A 20,912-nucleotide genomic window follows, 5' to 3' on the forward strand; every position below is an offset into this window, starting at 1 on the left:
ACAAGGGAAACTCAGCCAGACAAACCATCCGTTGCTTCCTACATTCTTTCAGACGTCCATAGGGAAGGAGAGGACGGAGCGACCCCTGTCTCCTCCAATCGCACTCAATTTTAATTCAGATCTCTTCCCATTCCAATTGTTCGCACACTCAGTAGCTCATCACGTGCCATGTATCCTTCCCCTACTCTTACCATTCTCTTTTGTCGCGCACCCTTGTATTCCCTGGTTCCTTCTTTTCTCCGAAAAGGGGCGGTAGGCGTGACACCTGTTCATGCTGCATCTCTCTTCCCCTCCCTCATTAATCTCTTATCAACAAAGCCAATCAGCATTCATCTTCTTTTTGCTTTAGCTCCTTCTTTTGGGGTATTGGTTTAGTGAGCTGCGGGTCGCGCGGCTTGCAGCAGGGGAGCCGGCCAGAAGCTAAGCAACGCCGGTGAGCACCTGCGGACACCCCTGTTTACTGCCGCTGCTGCTGATTAAGGAAAGGCAGCAGTGGCAGAATAGGGAGGGTGGCCGGCTGTGCACCCCCTTGGGGCGTGCACCCGGGGCGGACCGCCCCCCCCCATCCCTCCTTGGTACGCCACTGGACAGACACGATCTGATGAGGACTAGCCAGCACGGTTTCAGTAAAGGCAGATCTTGCCTGACGAACTTGCTTCACTTCTTCGAGGGAGTAAACAGGCAGATAGACAAGGGTGACCCAGTCGACATTGTATGACTGGATTTTCAGAATGCGTTCAACAAAGTTCCACATGAACAACTACTTCGGAAAATTGCATGCCATGGAATCGAGGGTGAAATACTCATGTGGATTAAAAACTGGCTGGAGCATAGGAAACAGAGAGTGGGGGTAAATGTACAATTCTCAGACTAGAAGAGCGTCAACAGCGGGGTGCTGCAGGACTCGGTGCTTTGACCTGTGCTCTTCAACATCTTTATAAACGATCTGGACATTGGTACAATGAGTGAGGTGATTAAATTTGCGGACAATACGAAGTTATACAGAGTAGTGAAGACACAGGGGGATTGTGAAGATCTGCAACATGACATAATCAAGCTCGAGAAATGGGCGTAGACATGGCAGATGAGGTTCAATGTGAATAAGTGCAAAGTGATGCATGTTGGGAACAAAAATCTCATGCACGAATGTAGGATGTCCGGGGTAGTACTTGGAGAGACCTCCCAGGAAAGAGACTTAGGAGTTCTGATCTACAAGTCCATGAAGCCATCTGCACAATGTGCTGTGTCGGCAAAAAGGGTGAACAGAATGCTAGGAATGATCAAGAAGGGGATCACGAACAGATTAGAGAAGGTTATCATGCCACTGTACCGGGCCATGGTGCGCCCTTACCTGGAGTACTGCATCCAGCACTGGTCGCCATACATGAAGAAGGACACGGTACTACTCGAAAGGGTCCAGAGAAGAGCGACTAAAATGGTTAATGGGATAGAGGAGTTGCCATACAGTGAGAGATTGGAGAAGCTGGGTCTCTTCTCCCTTGAAAAGAGAAGACTGCGGGGGGACATGATCGAAACATTCAAAATACTGAAGGGAATAGACTTAGTAGAGAAAGAGACTGTTCACCCTCTCCAAGGTAGGGAGAACGAGAGGACACTCTCTCTAAAGTTGAAAGGGGATAGATTCCGTACAAACGTAAGGAAGTTCTTCTTCACCCAGAGAGTGGTAGAAAACTGGAACGCTCTTCTTGAGTCTGTTATAGGAGAAAATACCCTCCAGGGTTTCAAGACAAAGTTGGGCAAGTTCATGCTAAACTGGTGAGACTGGACTCATTTGGAGCACTAGTCTTGACCTTGGGGCTGCCATGTGAGCAAACTGCTTGTCAGGATGGACCATTGGACTGACCCAGCAGGGCAATTCTTATGTTCTTAAGAATAAAAATCATATCAACATAACTTTTTCCAGCCCTACATTTCCACTTCCCTTCAACCCCAAGATTTACTACTAGTCTGATATCAGGCAGGCATTTGTGAATTAAGTTAGAAGATCTAGCAAGAAAACAAATCCTAAAGTCTCCTGGAAAGACGCTACTAAGAATGTGACACCCTTCAGGGATCAGTAAGAGTAGTTGTAGGCAGTGGCGTACCTAGGGTATGTGGCACCCGGGGCCCATCATTTTTTGACATCCCCCCCCTATGTAAAAAAATATTTTTTGTAATGACCATGAAACAGAATAAATGGTCAGAATAGAAACAGGCAGTGAAAATTTTCTTATATTCCAAACATAACATAACATAAATTATGTCTGAATTGTCATGACATCAGAAGTACATATGGAGTAGTTGCAGGTGATGCTTGGGACAGTTCTGATTGTGTTAGTTCGGTTTTATGTGTTTTTTGAATAGAAGGGTTTTTATTTCTTTTTGAAGGTTTTGCAGTCTGTGGTCGATGTCAATTGGTTGTAGAGTTGGGGGTCGAGTGTTAGGAGGTTGTCGAACAGTTTTTTTCTTTTGACGTTTTCGGTTGGAGGGTGTGTGAATGGTGCGTGAGTTCTCCTATGTCTGTTTGAAGTGGATTGAATTATTTAGCTGAAGAAATTAGTTACCCCCTCATCCCACACACATTAATTCTCTTCCATTTTTGTTCCCATTATAAAAAACACTGATAAGTTCCCAGAAAAAAAATACATTAAAATAAGAAGTGAAAACAAAGGCCCCTACAGATGAGAACATAACATAAGAATAGCCTAACTGGGTTAGACCAATGGTCCATCATGCCCAGTAGCCCATTCTCATGGTAGCCAATCCAGGACACTAATACCTGGTCAAAACCCAAAGAGTAGCAACATTCCATGCTACCGATCCAGGGCAAGCAGACACTTCCCCCATGTCTTAATAACAGATTATGGACTTTTCCTCCAGGAATTTGTCCAAATCTTTCTTAAAACCAGCTACACTATCTGCTTTTACCATAACTTCTGGCCACTGCATTGATTGTCACATGTATGACTACCTTCCTTCCGGGAGGCAGGCCTACATGTGCAATCGATGTCAGGAACTGGCTAGCCTGAAGAAGGAGGTCGGGAGACTACAGATCAAAGTACAGGAGCTAGAAGGACTCCGCTCCATACAGGAACCAAGGGAGCTTGAACCAACTGAGGACACCACCAGAGAGAACCACTTCAACGAACAGGTCAGGGAGCTCGAAAGATTCATCGAGGAGGCCTGCAAGATGGTAGAAACACAGGAACACCCGCTCTTCAGAAGGGAACAAACTGATGGAGGACAGGACCCGCCAGGAGCCACCGGGACCCACCAGGACCCATCAGGAGCCGAGGGAGAGGAACCAAGCGGAGAAACAAATCAGGAGGAGGAAGAAGTGGAGAACCCAATCAACGACACAGACCTGAGACCCAGGAGGAAGCTGAGGAGAGGAAAATCTGCTATCGTGGTGGGAGACTCAATCCTGAGAGAGGTGGACAGTCACATAGCAGGAGGCAGAGCGGATTGCCTAGTGACATGTCTCCCAGGGGCGAGGACAAAGGACATCTCCGACAGGATTGAGAGAATCATGGAGGGAGCTGAGACAGAGGAAACAGCAGTGATAATCCACGTCGGAACCAATGACGTCAGCAGAAAAAATTTCAACATGACTACACTGACCGAGCAGTTTAAGATCCTGGGGAGGAAGCTGAAGCTGAGGACAGGGAAGATAGCCTTTTCAGAGATCCTGCCAGTGCCAAGGGCAGATGCGAGGAGGCAGACCGAGCTGCAAGCAACAAATGGATGGCTGAGGCGATGGTGTGACGAGGAAGGTTTCCTCTTTGTACGGAACTGGTCAACCTTCCTGGGGAAAAACAAGCTCTACAGGAGAGACGGACTGCATTTGAGCACGGCTGGGACAAGGATGCTGGCACGTAACATCCAGACCTGCATAGACATGACTTTAAACTGATAACAAGGGGAAAGCCGAGAGTCGATCTGACCTCGACACATCGGACCACAGTATCGAGCAAGGATACTGAAACAGGAAAGGAAGATAGTGGACTAGAGGCAAAATGGACACTTTATGGACATAAACCCAAGGATACAGTACAGGGACCCGAGAGGCAAGTAGAGCTAAAGAGCAAGACATGGAGGACACAGCCGGAACCAGAGGACTATCAAAGATCAAAGAAGCGGGAGGAGGACGGGATAGACACACCACAGGAGGTAGCCCGTGAGGAGACCAGCAGGAGCATCAAATCAAGAGTAGACCCAAAAGAAAAGGTAACTAACTGGGACTTAAATTGCCTATATACAAACGCTAGGAGCCTAGGGACTAAAATGGGGGAGCTAGAAGTTATAGCCAGAAATAAGGACCTAGACATAATAGGAATCACAGAGACATGGTGGACAGAGGACAACAAATGGGATGTGGCCCTGCCAGGGTATAAACTCTACAGGAGGGACAGGGCACACAAGAAGGGGGGAGGAATAGCACTGTATATAAAGGACTACATTCCTTCATCCAGATCAGAAACAACAATAAGGGCAGACAGGCTGGAGTCACTATGGGTTAAGCTAACAGGAGGGGAAGGAGCTGACATCAAATTGGGACTTTACTATCGCCCACCAGGACAGCCAGAAGCAAACGACCTGGACCTGGAGGCCGAACTGAGGCATGTGTGCAAAAGTGGAAGGGTGGTGGTTATGGGGGATTTCAACTATCCGGGAATAGATTGGGACACTGGGCACTCAAACTGCACGAGAGAAACTAAATTCATAGAGGTGATAAGAGACTGTTTCATGGAGCAGCTGGTCACAGAACCAACACGAGGGGATGCCACTCTAGACCTAATCCTCAACGGGCTAGAAGGACCCGCAAAGGAAGTGGTGGTACTAGCACCGTTAGGGAACAGCGATCACAACATGATCCAGTACAAATTAAACATGGGAACATCAAAGGTGAAAAGAACCACAACGACAGCACTCAACTTCAGAAAAGGAAACTACAATGACATGAGGAAAATGGTAGGAAAAAAGCTCAGCTACAGCTCAGGGAAGATGAAAACCGTAAAGGAAGCCTGGACACTGCTTAAAGGCACAGTGCTCGAGGCGCAGGACCTGTGCGTCCCAAGGTTCAGGAAAGGGTGCAAAAAAAATCGAACTAGAAACCCAGCATGGATAACAACTGCAGTTAATAAGGCGATAAGCAACAAGAAATCATCCTTCAAGAAATGGAAAAAAGAACCAACAAAGGAGAACCAAGAAGAGCACAAAAGGCACCAGAAAGAATGTCATCGAGAGGTCAGGAAAGCAAAGAGAGAATATGAGGAAAGACTGGCAGCAGAAGCAAGAAACTTCAAACCCTTCTTCAAGTATGTCAAAGGGAAACAACCAGCCAGAGAGGAAGTGGGACCACTGGACGACGGAGACAAGAAAGGAGCGATAAAGGAGGTAAAAGAGATAGCTGACAGGTTAAACAAATTCTTCTCGTCAGTCTTCACCAGAGAGGACACATCCAATATCCCAGAACCCGAGGTGATTATAAACGGGGAACACTACGAAAAACTGGTACAACTAGAGGTAAGCAAAGAGGATGTCCTCAGACAGATAGATAGACTGAAGAGCGACAAATCACCAGGCCCGGACGGCATCCACCCAAGGGTACTAAAAGAACTGAGAAACGAAATAGCAGAGACACTCCGCCAAATATGTAACCTCTCCCTAAAAACTGGAGAGATCCCAGAGGACTGGAAAATAGCAAATGTCACGCCCATCTTTAAGAAGGGATCAAGGGGTGACCCGGGAAACTACAGGCCTGTGAGCTTGACCTCAGTTCCGGGAAAGATGATGGAAGCAATGATAAAGGACACGATCTGCGAACACATAGAAAAAAATGGACAACTGAAGGCGAGCCAGCATGGCTTCTGCAAGGGAAGGTCGTGCCTCACAAACTTGCTTTACTTCTTCGAGGGAATAAACAACCAGATAGATAAGGGGGAATCCATAGACATCATTTACCTTGACTTCCAAAAAGCCTTCGACAAGGTACCTCACGAACGGCTATTAAAAAAGCTGTGGAACCACGGGGTGCAAGGAGATATCTACCGATGGATCAAACACTGGTTGGCAGGCAGGAAACAGAGGGTTGGAGTAAAGGGCCAATATTCAGACTGGCAATGGGTCACGAGCGGAGTTCCACAGGGGTCGGTGCTGGGACCTCTATTGTTTAATATATTTATTGACGATCTGGAGACCGGGACAAAATGTGAGGTTATCAAATTTGCTGATGACACCAAACTCTGCAGCAGGGTTAGGAACACAGAAGACTGTGAAAACCTGCAAAGGGACCTAACGAGACTGGTAGACTGGGCAAATAAGTGGCAAATGAGTTTTAACGTAGAGAAATGCAAAGTCATACATGTAGGGAAAAAGAACCCGATGTTCAGCTACAAAATGGGGGGAACACGGCTAGGGGTGAGTAACCTTGAAAGGGATCTGGGAGTGATGGTTGACACATCACTGAAACCATCGGCACAGTGTGCGACAGCCTCAAAGAAAGCAAACAGAATGCTGGGCATCATCAAAAAAGGTATCACAACCAGGACAAAGGAAGTCATCATGCCGCTGTATCGCGCAATGGTGCGCCCGCACCTGGAGTACTGTGTTCAATACTGGTCGCCGTACCTCAAAAAGGATAGGCGGTACTCGAGGGAGTGCAGAGGAGGGCGACTAAACTGATAAAAGGTATGGAAAATTTCTCATACGCTGACAGGTTAAAAAAGCTGGGGCTGTTCTCCCTGGAGAAGAGGAGACTTAGAGGGGACATGATAGAAACCTTCAAAATCCTAAAGGGCATAGAGAAAGTGAATAAGAACAGATTCTTCAAACTGTGGGGAGCCACAAGCACTAGGGGTCACTCGGAGAAATTGAAAGGGGACAGGTTTAGAACAAATGCTAGGAAGTTCTTTTTTACCCAGAGGGTGGTGGACACATGGAACAAGCTTCCAGAGGAGGTGATAAACCAGAACTCTGTACAGGGGTTCAAAAAAGGTTTGGATAGGTTCCTGGAGGATAAGGGGATAGAGGGGTACAGATAGAACTTGAGGTAGGTTATTGAATTGGTCAGTAACCACTTCACAGATCGCGGACCTGATGGGCCGCCGCGGGAGCGGACCGCTGGGCAGGATAGACCTCTGGTCTGACCCAGTGGAGGCAACTTCTTATGTTCTTATGTACTTCATTTTTAAGTTTAGATCTTTCCTTTCAAACAGAGACCTTGCTAGATGTCAAATACAGCACAAGGTAACTTCATATGGACTTAGCTGTGCAGGAAATGTGAATCTCCTCATACACCCACCATATAGTGCAAAAATGTGCAAAGGTCTGTTTTTTTCTTTCGATCACTACATAGCCTAATGCCACACAAGCAGCGCTGTTACAAACATATTCTGTAGGTCAATGCTAAGGATAACAAAGTTTCCTTCCTTGGACCAGAAGGAGATAAACCACTGGAAGAGATCCCAAAACAACACCCAAAGACCCACTCAGTGTGTGAACCAGTTGAGTGGAGTGGACTAACTGGGGGGTGGAAATGGGCCCGGAGTTTGCTCAGCAGAATTTCCCAGACCACCTCTTCCTCTCAACACATTGACACGCTGCCACCATCACCACTAGGAACACCTCACTGGGTAGGCCAGCTATGCTATAAACTTTATAAAACACATTATTATATTTTCTTATAAAGCACATATTTTAACTGAACTCTCTGACATCCTCAGCCTTTCCATTCACAAAAATAGAAGGAAGAAAAGTTCCCATTTCCTGCTGTCTCATGTCCCCGGCCTATACAATATTTTTTTTCTGCAGACCCTTCAAAAGTCTGACCAAATCCTCGTTTCACTTGCATTATAAAGTACTGAGGATGCCATCTCTCCCCAATCCCAGGTCCTAAAGTCTAAGACAGTAGCGCAAACTAATGCTGCCAGATACAGGAAAACAAATTTTGATTCGATTCAGCCCTATTGAATTGGTTTTTCAATTCGATTTTCCTGCCCAGTTGGGTGATTTTTTTCAAAACTCCTGGTGGGTTTTATAGCTTTTTCATCCCCTTTGGCTTCTCCTAACCACACTGGCGCTGTGGTGTAAATAAAATAAAGAAACAAAAAGGACTTTTCCTCTCTCTGTTAAATCCTAGCTCACGTTTGCAGTCCAACACCAGCTCTGGCAGGATACACATTTCAAATCTGACATATTATAATCACAAAACAGAAAATAAAATTAATTTTTCTACCTTTTGTTGTCTGGTTATATTTCAAATCTTGTTGGTCCAAGGCTCTGGTTTTCTTCTGATAACTTGCTTGCCAGGGTCTCCTTCTTTCTGCATGCTAACCATCCATCTGCCAACTCTGTCCTCCCTTTCCATTTCCCTTCCCTTCCCAGGAAGTCTGGTATCTTTCCTTTTTTTCATCTCCCTCCACAGATCCACCTTTTCTTAAATACCCTTTCATCCGGCATCTCTCCCTCCTTCCCCACCATCCCAGAGTCCACCATCTCTCCCTTTCTTTTCCTAATTACCCTCCTATCCAGTATCTCTATCCCTCCTCCACACCATCCCTTGTGTCCAATTTCTCTCCCTTTCTGTTCCTTCCCTCCCTAAATCCCATGGTCCATCATCTCTCTCCCTCTCCTCTATTTTCAGACCCATTATTTCTTCCCCCCCCCAAAGTTTGGCATATGCACGTCTCTTTGAACACCCCCTTCCCTCCTTGTACTTCTAAATCATGGTCCCCCCCCAAAGGCCTGTCCCCCCTTAAAGGTCTGCCTGTCCCCCCTTGAAGGCCTGCACCCCCCTTGAAGGCCTGTCCCATCCCCTTGTAGGTCTGGACCCCCCGAAGGCCTGCACCCCCCCGAAGGCCTGTCCCCCACTTGAAGGCCTGTCCCACCCCCTTGTAGCTTCTCCCCCCCCCTTGTAGGCCTGTCCCCCCTTGAAGGCCTGCCTGCCTGCCTTTCCCCCCCTTGAAGGCCTGCACCCCCTTGAAGGCCTGCACCCCTTTGAAGGCCTGCACCCCCCCTCGAAGGCCTGCACTCCCTTGAAGGTCTGCACCCCCCCCCGAAGGCCTGTCCCCCACTTGAAGGCCTGTCCCACCCCCTTGTAGCTTCTCCCCCCTTGTAGGCCTGTCCCCCCCTTGAAGGCCTGCCTGCCTGCCTTTCCCCCCCTTGAAGGCCTGCACCCCCTTGAAGGCCTGCACCCCCCCCCCGACGGCCTGCACTCCCTTGAAGGTCTGCACCCCCCTTGAAGGCCTGTCTCCCCCTTGAAGGCCTGCACCTCCCCTTGAAGGCCTGCACCCCCCCTTGAAGGCCTGTCCCACCCCCTTGTAGGCCTGTCCCCCCTTGAAGGCCTGCCTGCCTGCCTGTCACCCCCTCCCCCTTGAAAGCCTGCTTGCCTGCCCGCCCGCCCCACCCTGAAGGCCTGATGCCCCGACCCACCCCGAAGGACCGCTCGCCCCCGTGGCCTCCCTGCACCACCTATGAAGCAGCCGCAGCAGGATCGCGAAGTCAGCGTCAGCGATCCCTGCGCTGCTTCCTGCGCCACGGTCCCGCCCCTCCTCTGACGTAAGAGGAGGGGCGGGATCGCGGCGCAGGAAGCAGCACCTAAGCAGCGCAGGGATCGCTGACGCTGGCTTCGCGATCCTGCTGCGGGCTGCTTCACAGGTGGTGCAGGAAGGTCAGTGGGGCGAGCGGTCCTTCGGGGGTGGCGGGGGACTGAACGGCAAGGCCGGGAACACCCCCTTAGGGCTGGCACCCAGGGCGCACCGCCCCCCCCGCCCCCCCCTTGGTACGCCACTGGTTGTAGGGTTTGAAGATCTAAACCCCAAGAACAATGTTTAGATATGTTTTCACAAGCACATTAAATTGGTTCAACTTAAAATAATATTACCATGTCTAAAAAGATGAGCAAATGAATAGGTTCTTGAAAACCTTTATATACTGCATACACTCAAATATAAGATGATTCAAATAAAAAGTTGATGTACCCTTTTCCCCCTAAAAAGGAGGAAAAAGGTTGATTCTAATATAAGCCAGGGTTGTGTGTGTAATATTCATATGCCCTGCCAGAATCTGCACCCAGCCCCCCCTCACTTCCTGCCGGGATCTGCGTCCATGCTCCCACTCTCCCTGCCCTGCCAGGCTCTCCATCCTGTCGCTCCTCCCTCCCTGCCAGGTTCTGTGCCCTGTTCCCTGTCCCCCCTCTCTCCCATTGTCCTGCAGGTCTCCACTGAGCTTGCCAGATGACCTGGTGGTCCAGTGGTAGGCCAGGACAGGAGGGATCCCTCCTGGCTCCTGTCCCGGCTGACTCTGACAATTTGTTTTACCTCCCTTCCACCTCCCCTCTGTACCTTTTTGAATCCCTGGTGGTCCAGTGGTGTATTGGGCAGGAGTGAGCTTTCTGCATTCCTGCCCATGCTGAGCCCCTCTGAATGGCTGCTGTGAGTTCTCGCGTGATAACTGGTGACAGCTATTCAGGGAGCGGCTCAGCGCAAAAAAGCTCACTCCTGCCTGGTATACCGCTGGTATACCGCAAAAACTCACAGCAGCCATTCAAAGAGGCTCACCATGGGGCAGGAGTGCAGAAAGCTCACTCCTGCCTGGTACACCACTAGACCATCAGGGATTCAAAAAAGTACACGGGAGAGGTGGGAGGGAGGTAAAACAAATTATCAGAGTCAGCTGGGACGGGAAGGATCCCTCCTGTCCCAGCCCACCAGATCATACGGCAGGTCCATTGTAGGCCTGCAACAAGTTCGGGAGGGGGGGCGGGTGTTGACCCCAATATAAGATGAGACCCCATTTTGTAGCTATTTTTTGGCCCACAAATTAGTCTTATATTTGAGTATATATGGTAACTACATGATTTGGAATTTAGAGAGCCTTTAATGCATTATGGGCTTCCTTAAATATGCAAAAATATTAATTGGAAATTTGATTAGAAAGTTTGTAGTGAATTTAAAATTTTCCTAAGAATGAAATTTAATACAGATTTTTGAGCTGTGGTATTAAACTAAAATGGGACTAATACAGGTCAACACAGCAGATGATGCTTCAGACAGTAGTTCTTTGCAGAATGTGGTAGATCTGTTCCCCCCTCCCCCACCCCTTCCATGTTACAGCTTAAGATGCTTGTATGAGTAAATATTTCCACAGCATGAACTAAACCCATTGTTACTGGGACACAGGTTCACTAACCACTACCGTCAGTTTCCTCTAATTCAGGAAATCCTAATGAAAAGAACAAAAGATAAGGATACACTGACCCTTTCATGCTTGCCCTTGGCAATACAAGATTGATTTCCTGTTCTGGAAGAAATGTAGCCGTTGGTCTCAGTAGATACAAATTGGGCTAACTTTGGCATAAAAAATCAGAGTACTGCTTTTCTCATCAAGACTGACTTTAATGAAAAAAAAAGATAAAAGGGTAAAATTAGACCAGCAAAAGTACTAATGAATGAGAGGAGAAACATAGAAACATGATGGCAGATATAGGCCAAATGGCCCATCCAGTTTGCCCATCTGCAGTAACTATTAGCTCTTCCTCTCTCTAAGAGATCCCACGTGCATATCCCAGGCTTTCTTGAAATTGGACACGGTCTTTGTATCCACTACCTCTAAGCATCTACCACCCTTTCTGTAAAAAAAAGTATTTCCTGAGTACTCCTGAGCCTATCACCTCTTAACTTCATCCTATGACCTCTCATTCCAGAGCATCCTTTCAAATGAAAAAGACTCGACTCATGCGCATTTAGGTAGGTATATAAACGTCTCTATCATAACTCCCCTCTCCCGCCTTTAAGTCTGTCCCCATACTCCTTATGACGAAGACCACACACCATTTTAGCAGTCTTCCTCTGGACAGACTCATTCCTGGGGGCTGGAGGAGCTGCCATACAGCGAAAGATTAGGGAAACTGGGCCTCTTCTCTCTCGAACAGATGAGATTGAGCGGGGACATGATCGAAACATTCAAGGTACTGAAGGGGATAGACTTAGTAGATAAGGACAGGTTGTTCACCCTCTCCAAGGTAGGGAGAACAAGAGGGCGCTCTCTAAAGTTGAAAGGGGATAGATTCCATACAAACGTAAGGAAGTTCTTCTTCACCCAGAGAATGGTAGAGAGCTGGAACGTTCTTCCAGAGGCTGTTATAGGGAAAAACACCCTCCAAGGATTCAAGACAAAGTTAGACAAGTTTCTGCTGAACAAGAACGTGCGCTGGTAGGGCTAGTCTCAGTTAGGGTGCTGATCTTAGACCAGAGGGCCGCTGCGTGAGTGGACTACTGGGCATGATGGACCACTGGTCTGACTCAGCAGTGACAATTCTTATGTTCTTATCTTTTTGAAGGTGCGGCCTCCAGAATTGTACACAATATTCTAAATGAGGTCTCGCCAAAGTCTTATACAGGGGCATCAGTGCCTCCTTTTTCCTACTGGCCATACCTCTCCCTATGCAACCTAACATCCTTCTAGCTTTCGCCATCACCTTTTCAACCTGTTTGGCCACATGCAATCACACCCAAGTGCCACTTCTGTATCTTAAACTCTTTATAGCAAATTTTACTCTGAAAGCACAGTCTCAGCTGGTACACACTCAGTCTAATCCCAGAAGATCATTTAGAATCAGCATGAGCTGCTAATCACAAACAGAAAGGGAGACTTAGCTTCTGCAGAGATCCAGCGATATTCAATTTTTCTGCCGGTTCTACTTTCCACACAGGCTCCAGACGTCCCTTCCTGAAACCCAACAGGGAGTCCCTGTTTCGCTTGTCAAAGCTGCGTCAGGGGTCTTGCCAACAGGACAGCGTTACTGCAAATTCAAAATCACACAAATCCATCCTCTTCTCTCTGAACACACTACCAAAATGCTCTCATCACCTCGCGCTTAGACTACTGCAATGTACTTCTCTTGGGCCTCCTGTGCATCCATCTCTCTCTTCTTCAATCCGTTCAAAATTCTGCTACCTGACTCATATTCTGTGAGAGCCGCTATTCTCACATTTATCCCTCCTCAAGTCACTTCATTGGCTCCCCGTCCATTTCTGAATACAGTTTATACTCCTCTTGCTCTCCTCACTTATCTCCCCCTATGCTCCCCCCGTGATCTCCGCTCATCGGGCAAGCCTCTCTTATCTGTACCCTTCTCCTCCACTGCCAACTCCAGACTCCATCCCATCTTTCTTGCGGCACCGCATGCCTGGAATAGGCTCCCTGAATTAATACATTGTGCTCCATCCCTGGCAGTGTTCAAATCCAAGCTAAAGACCCACTTTTTTGAAACTGCTTTCAAATCTTAACTCCCACTCACTGTTGTCAGATACCTATACCATAATCTCCCCACCCTGTAATGTCCTGTCTAAATTAGATTGTAAGCTCTTCTGAGCAGCGATTGTCTATTGTATGTTAAAATGTACAACGCTGCATACGCCTTTTCAGTGCTATAGAAATAATAAATAGTAGTAGTAGTAGTAGTAGAACTGAAAGTCAGCTAGCGGAGCTGCCAGAACTTCCCTAAGTTTCCTCATTACCCTCAGATGTACACCATCTGGCCCCATCACGTTATCCACCTTTAGTTTAGCAAGCTCCTGACGAACACAATCCTCTGAAAATTGATCAGGGTCTATCACACCTCCATTCCTATGTGCATTTGCCTTCTGTGGTCTCATTCCTGGTGCTTCAGTTGTTAAGCAATTCAGCCTTATCTTCTACAGATCCCTCCCCTTTACCTTTGAGTCTGACAATGCCACTTTTGCACTTCCTATCACTAATATACCTGTATCTTTTAAAAAAAATAATAATTTGCCACCCCATTTTACAGTCTATTTTTTCTTCCATTTGTATCTTTGCTTCCCTGACTACGCAATCAGCCTCTTTCTTATCTGTGATTTTTTTTTTTGTAGTTTATGAAAGGTAATCTTTCCGTATCAGTTCTTTCAGTTCAGCTACTACTTTTGAGAACCCAAATGGGTTTCTTTTCTTCTTACTTTAACTTTCTTTTCTTACAGAATGGTTTGTTGCCCTAACAATAGCTCCTTTCAATTTTTCCCACTGCTTCCTACTTTTTCCAGATGTTTCCATCCAGTCAATTCCTTGACATAATCCACCATCTGAAAAGTTTTGTTTTTTAAAAAGTTTTAGACCCTTCACTTTTGAATGAGCCCTTTCTACACCTGTTTTAATATTAAACCACACCATACAATGGTCACTGGATGCCAAATAATCACCCACTAAACATCAGAAATACTTTCTCCATTTGTAAGCACTAAGTCCAGTATAGCTAACGTGACCATTTATTTTTTTCATCAAAACGGGATATCTATTAATATTCAGCCCCACCCCCAATCCTGCCCTAGCCCCACCCCCAGTTTCTTCCATTCATTTTTCATGTACACACAATATCTTATTAATTCATAATGGTAAACATAAAATTAAAAAAAAACACAAAGCACACTATGCAGAGAAAATATTAATTATCATTTACTAGTTTTGGGTTTTTTCAAAGATGTCAAGGTAGATTACTTTAAAATATACAATGTCACCTCAGTAACTATAGAAAAATAGACAAATATAGTGCAAAATATAGACAGCAGATATAAATTCTCAAAACGGACACATTTTGATCATTAAATTTAAAACAAAATCATTTTTCCTACCTTTGTTGTCTGGTGATTTCATGAGTCTCTGGCTGTACTTCATTCTAACTGTGCATCCAATCTTTCTTTCGCAATCCAGCCCCATCCCCTTTGGGTCCAGGTCTCTCTCTTTTCCCTCTGTTACCCTCCCCAGATCCAGTGTCAGTTCTCATTTGTACCTTTGTTCCAGGTCTCCCTCTCTCTCTCTCCTCTGTTATGATCTTAAATCTCCCTGTTCTTCCCTAGGGTCTCTCCCCCTCCCATAGTCCTGCATCTGCCTCCTATCTTTCCCCTTTGGTCTAGGCCTTTCTCTCTAGTCTTTCTAATCTGCTTACAACCCCCCCTTTCTCTGCCTCTTTCTCGCCCTCCTTCCCTCCCAGCAGATTTTAGCATATCTCTCTCTTCCTTTTCTCCCCTCAGATCTGGTATCTGTCTCCTTCCTCTTTTCCTCCTCCCAGGTCTGGTATCTGTCTCCTACCCTTCCCCCCTGCTCAGGCATCTCTCGCTCCGCTCCCTTCCTCCTGTTCTTCCTTCTCAATTTATTTTCTGCCTCTGTCTAAATTCTTTCTTACTATTCAGTCCTCAATTTCCCTCTTTCATTGTGTCTACCTATAGCTCGCCACCTCTTTCCCTCACGCCTTCCAGTATCTAATTCTATCCTCTTCCAATTCAGCATGTGCCCTTTTTTCTTTCTCCTCCCCACTTCTTTCCAACATCTACTCCCCCTATCCCCCACACTTCCATTCAGTGTCTGCCCCTCCTCTCCCCCACGCTTCCATTCTGCGTCTGCCCCTCCTCTCTCTACCCTTCCATCTACTGTTCACCCTTTGTCTTGCCCCTTCCATTCTCTGCCCTCTCTACCATTTCCATCCAGTGTCTGCCCTCTCTTCCATATGGTATCTTCCCTCTTTCTAAGCTCCTTCCATAAACTGTCTCCTTTGTACATGATTCATTTCAGCTTTACCTCCTCTCCATTTTTCTGTCTCCCTATGCTCTTGAATCTCTCTCTTCTCCTTTCATTCCTTCCTTCTCACTCCACCCCATGGTCTGGCATCTCTACCTCCTTCCCCTTCCCTCCCCCATGCCCTGGCATGTCTCTTACTCCATGCTCTGGCACCTCCTCTCCCTCTGGTCTGGCATCTGTTTCCTGTCTCTCCCCCATGCCCTGGCATATTTCTCCTCTCCTTCCAACTCCCCTGCCCCCTCCATTATCTGGCATCTCCTCTCCTTCCTTGCTCTCCCTCCTGCCTGGCATCTGTCTCTTCCCCCCCAAGCACTGGCATCGCCTTTCCTTTCCCTCCCTCCCATGGACTTGGCATCTCTCGTTCCTTTCCCTTTTCCTTATTCCTCCTTCTGTGTCAGCATGCCCCGTGTCCAGCATCTCCCACCTTTCTTCCTACTCATGTCATGTTTGTGTTTTTTCCTTCACCCTACAACTTCCATGTCCAGCATCTTCCTGTGTTCCTTTTTTCTTCCTTATCTGATTTAGCAGCTTTCTCCCCTTTCCTGAGCCAGCCAACCCACCATCTTACCACATCCCATTCCAGTACCTCTCCTCTTTTCCCCAGCTTAATAGGCCGTGATGGTATAGAAGTCCCTCAGGGAATCAGCCCTCAGCTTAATTTAGAGGCGATTGTTCCAGTGCTGCTGCGAGACTGGAGGCGATTCTTAGCTGCCATCAGCCCTGCCTTCGACTGCTATACCGCTAAACTGGATGGTAAAAACTAAGACAGAAGCCGCAGAACTTTTCCACTTGCCTGCATCGCTCTAAGTTCTGCTGCTGTTGATCCTGCCCCCTCTGAAGTGACTTCCTGTTTTTGAGGGGCGGAATCGAGAGTGGCAGAACTTAGAGCGATGCAGGCAAGTGGAAAAGTCTTGTGGCTTCTGTTTTAGTTTTTACCATCCAATTTAGCATTACCGGCGCAGCCGAAGGCAGGGCTGATGGCAGCTAAGTGAGCTGCCTGGATCACGGGGCCCCCTTGCCATCTCCTAATGCCGGCCCTGAGAATAGGGAGGGTGATTCCGGACCTGGCGGCCCCCCTTGACCATTTCAGGCCCTAGGCCCATGCCTGCTCTTTAATCCAGCCCTGGCTACAGTGGACTAGGGTTTGATCGGCACTGTAGGGAGGGAAGGAGGGAGGCAGGCTTTAGTGTGGCAGGGAGGGAGGGGAAACGATCTCCGGTCCGTTGTCCCCGCGCACAGCTTCGGGATGCTGTCCCTGAAAACGGGGCATTTTGGCGTTCGGTCCCATAATGGGATGGTCCCATTGAAAACGGGACGTATGGTCACCTTAAGTATAGCCCCATCCTGCTTAGGTTCCATTACCAACTGATAGAACAGTTCTCTTTGCAGAGAATTCTCTATTTCTAGGAGATCCCACAAAAGGGATACTCCAATCAACATCTGGCATATTAAAATCTCCTATTAGTAGTACTTCATCTTTATAGCTATATTTGAAGGATTTCTATTAAATCTCTTTCCATTACTTCCATCTGTGAAGGAGGCTTGTATATCACAGTAATGTAAATACATTTTCTATTTCCTCTTTCAGTTTGACCACAGTGCCTCTTCCTTACCCTGTAGATCCTGCAAGTGTATGGCTTTAATATTGTCACACCCATGCGTCTCCCATCCTCAGTTAGTGCTCTGGGTGTGGCAAAACTTCACCCCAGTGTGCCTTCTAGAACAACAGTATCCCTTCAGGACTTAATAAGGTGCTAGGCCACTAACTAGGAGTGCAAGCACAGATAAATAATGGTAATTTCCTCTTAATAACCAAGCAACCAGTCAGAATGTCCAAAATGAACAGAAGTTTATTAAGGTCACCGGCCAAAGTAAGTTTCAAAAGGTTCTAAAATTGCTTTATTTTAATGAGAAACAACAACTTTTCATAAGTACAAAAAGAAAACAATTCAGTTTCTGAAAACTGGTCAGTCTGAATTATAGTTCTTAACAGACTCTGGTCTCAGGGTCGACAAAACTGGCTCAGTTAACTTCACTGAGTCAGTTAAATGAAAAATCAAAATAATACTGATACCAAAATAAATTCTTATCACAAACAAATGTATTCCTGGTTCTCCTGTATCAGGGTAGTGCTAGTGCTGAGCTGGAATAAGGTGGGTAGGATAATGATAGTCTTTGCCAGTAGTTAGCATTTACACCAGGTCAACAGCTATCTGAGCACAAGGCTTCAGCCACAGTTCTTTCATTGGACTGAATAAAACATTTCATTCACAAACTTCTGCAGTACTACTGCACCTACAGTTCTTAAAAATGAGGTGCTTTTCATATAGAGAACTCAGAATAGGCTTTAGCAACATTAGGGGTTAATTCAACAGCAAGCCTGCATAACTTAATCTCCCCTGTCTCTGTGGTAACCACCAAGAGCTGCCTCAGCTGGACGGAGCACATTGATTGAAGCAAACAGCAAACAAAAACTGCTTCAAACGAAAACTTTCTCATACTCATACATTACAAAACGAGATATTTAAAAAAATGCTTTGGTATCTGAACACATAAAAGTTCAGCTTTTGAATATTCAGGTAAGTGAGAGTGCAATTTGTCATACCAGAAAAACAAAGGAACAGGCTGTTCAGAATACAGTACTGAGCAGGTTTAACCCCCTGCTTCTAGCAGATCTCTGACTTAAAGGTATAGGCTATTTAAGAGAGAAGAATCTGGATAAATTCAAGAGCCAACTTAAGAGCTTTCTTTTTAAAGATGCTTTCAATATCTAATTGAAATGTTAATTGCTCTTTCTATCAGCTCTCTATTTTATTCTTTTGTGCATAATTTACTCGTTTTTCCCATTCCTTTTGGATTTTACCCTTAATCGTTCTCTCTTTCCTATCATAAATTGTATTTCTTCCCCTTCTACCCCATTGTTTCCTTGTTATGTTTTTAACTACCTTGTTTTAATTTGTCTGTTTTAATGATTTTTATATTGTTGTTAATGTTTATTCTCTTATTTTTTGTACATTTTAGAAATTTATGTTATTTGTACATCGCTTAGTAATTGTGATAGGCGATTAATCAAATAACTAATAAATTTGAAACTTGCACTCCATCGGGTACTCAACACTTGGCTGAGCTTGGGCTTCTCCCAGCCATGTCAAAGCTTCTTTGCTCCACATTCTCCTTCAGCATGATCTTTCTTATTATCCCAGGGTAGTCTGCTCTTCCTAGGATCCAGGCACTAACCTGATGTGCCTTCCTACAATGGGGCTTGGTGAAAATCCAGTGTTTTCTTGGGGCAAATCCTGAGCTGGCTATGGGTTTATCACAATATGATCTTTAACATATAATACTAATCACCCTCCTTTCTTCCTACCCTGTTTTCTTGAACAGATTATAGCCTGGCATAGTCAGTCATGACTCTCCGTGAACCACGTTTCCGTGATTGCCACTAAGTCCAACTCAGCCTTTTCCAAATTTATTTATTATTTGATATACTATCTATCAAGTATAAACTAAACGGTTTACGGTAAGAATTGTATAGAACAAAAAACAACTTAATATATTGTACAACAATAAAAGGTAAAATAAACACACAACAAAGGGGATTTGAAGATTTTCGAAAACGAACATGACTAAAAGGAAAGGACACAGGAGTATAAAAGTTACATCGAGATAAAATTAGAACAAAAAGAAATGAGGGGGAAGGGAAAGTACAAGAGGGAGGAGGTCACTTCTAAAGAAGCGTTTTGCTATTCTTTGCTGGGACGTGATCCTTGACTGGAAAGGGAGGGGGATCTCAGAGTATTGTAGGTGTCTTTGAAGAGGAAAGGTTTAACTTTGGATCAGAATTTTTCCAGAGAGGGTTCCAATTTGATGTGTAGGAGAAGGCCATTCTAGAGTGTAGGTGCAGTGACTAAGAAGATGGCCTTTTGGGTGGTGTCGTAAAATATTTTGTAGGAGGATGGGACTAGCAGATTCTGGTTATTGGATTGTAGCAATTGGGAGAAAGAGTAGAGGATCAGATATTTGTCAATAAAAGCTGGAATGTTAGAATATTTGGTTTTATAGGTAAGGAGAATTTTGAAGGTGATATGGTGAATAATAGGTAGCCAATGGATGTCACGAAGGAGGGGGGTGACATAGTCAGAATTTTAGCTTTGTAAATAAGCTTAACTGCTGTATTTGTAGGATTTGTAGTTGTCTGATTTTCTTTCTGCGTTATGCTTTGGTATAATGAGTTGCAATTGTCAATATGTACAATAACTAAAGAGTGGATAAGAGTGTTTATAGAAGGGGGTCAAGAAGCAAAATGATTGAACAAATTCATCACATCCTCAAGATCAAGAACCTTGTTTCACATATAAGCATTAGTATATACTACTTTCCAGATATTGCCCCTTTTTTTCTCATTTGTGTAAAGGTTTTTAGTGATTCACTTACCAGAGGGCTATCACCTGGGGGCTTTGATCACCCTGCCCCAATGATTCTAGTTTAAGGCTCTCTTCACTAGGTTAGCCAGTCTCCTGCTGAAGACACTTCTTCCCTACTTTGATAGATGTATATCATCCCTGCTTAGCAGCCCTTGGAAAATCATCCCATGGTCCAGGAAGCCAGATCTCTCATGATGATACCATCCATATAGCAACTCATTTATCTCCGGGATGCGAGCTCTTCCTAATTACATGATTTTGTATTTATATTTCTTTGAGTATATTTTATGTAACATTTCTTTAGGTATGTTTTACAGTATGCTTTGATTATATATTCTTCATGGCTTAATATCTGTTTTAATTCATTTCTATGGTTTTTATTGATTCTTCATTGTTCTTGTGTTTGCTTCTAGTATTTTAGCTCCTGTTTGTTATATGCCATTACCATACGTTTTTACATATGTCTTTTGAACATGCTTTATTATACTCTGTTTGAATTTATGCTATGCAATATATGTATATTCTAACACATATTTATGCACATTTTTATGGCTTTTGTTTTTATTCATTTGTTTTTATGCTTTTGTTTTGGAATATGTTTCTTATTACACCATGTTTTTATTCACGTTATGTTTGGATTATGTGATGTTTTATATGTTTATGATGTTTTAGTTTGTAATCATGTTTTGTTTTGACATAGTCCCCTTAGACCAGGACTACCCAAGTCTGGTCCTTGAGATCTACTGACAGGCCAGGTTTTCAGGATATCCACAATGAATATGCATGAGAGAGATTTGCCTGCACTGCCTTCTTGGTATGCAAATCTGTCTCATGCATATTCATTGTGGATATCCTGAAAATCTGGCCTGCCAGTAGATCTCGAGGACTGGACTTGGCAGC

General features: G+C 45.4%; 1 protein-coding gene across 4 annotated transcripts in view; it reads left to right on the forward strand.

Moving 5' to 3' along the window:
- DOCK9 (dedicator of cytokinesis 9) overlaps positions 1 to 20,912 on the forward strand; it is a 1,074,749-nt gene that overhangs the window by 220,117 nt on the left and 833,720 nt on the right. The gene's annotated exons all lie outside the window — the stretch shown is intronic.

Source organism: Geotrypetes seraphini, chromosome 6, assembly GCF_902459505.1.
Source record: "Geotrypetes seraphini chromosome 6, aGeoSer1.1, whole genome shotgun sequence".
Taxonomy (NCBI): Eukaryota; Metazoa; Chordata; class Amphibia; order Gymnophiona; family Dermophiidae; genus Geotrypetes; species Geotrypetes seraphini.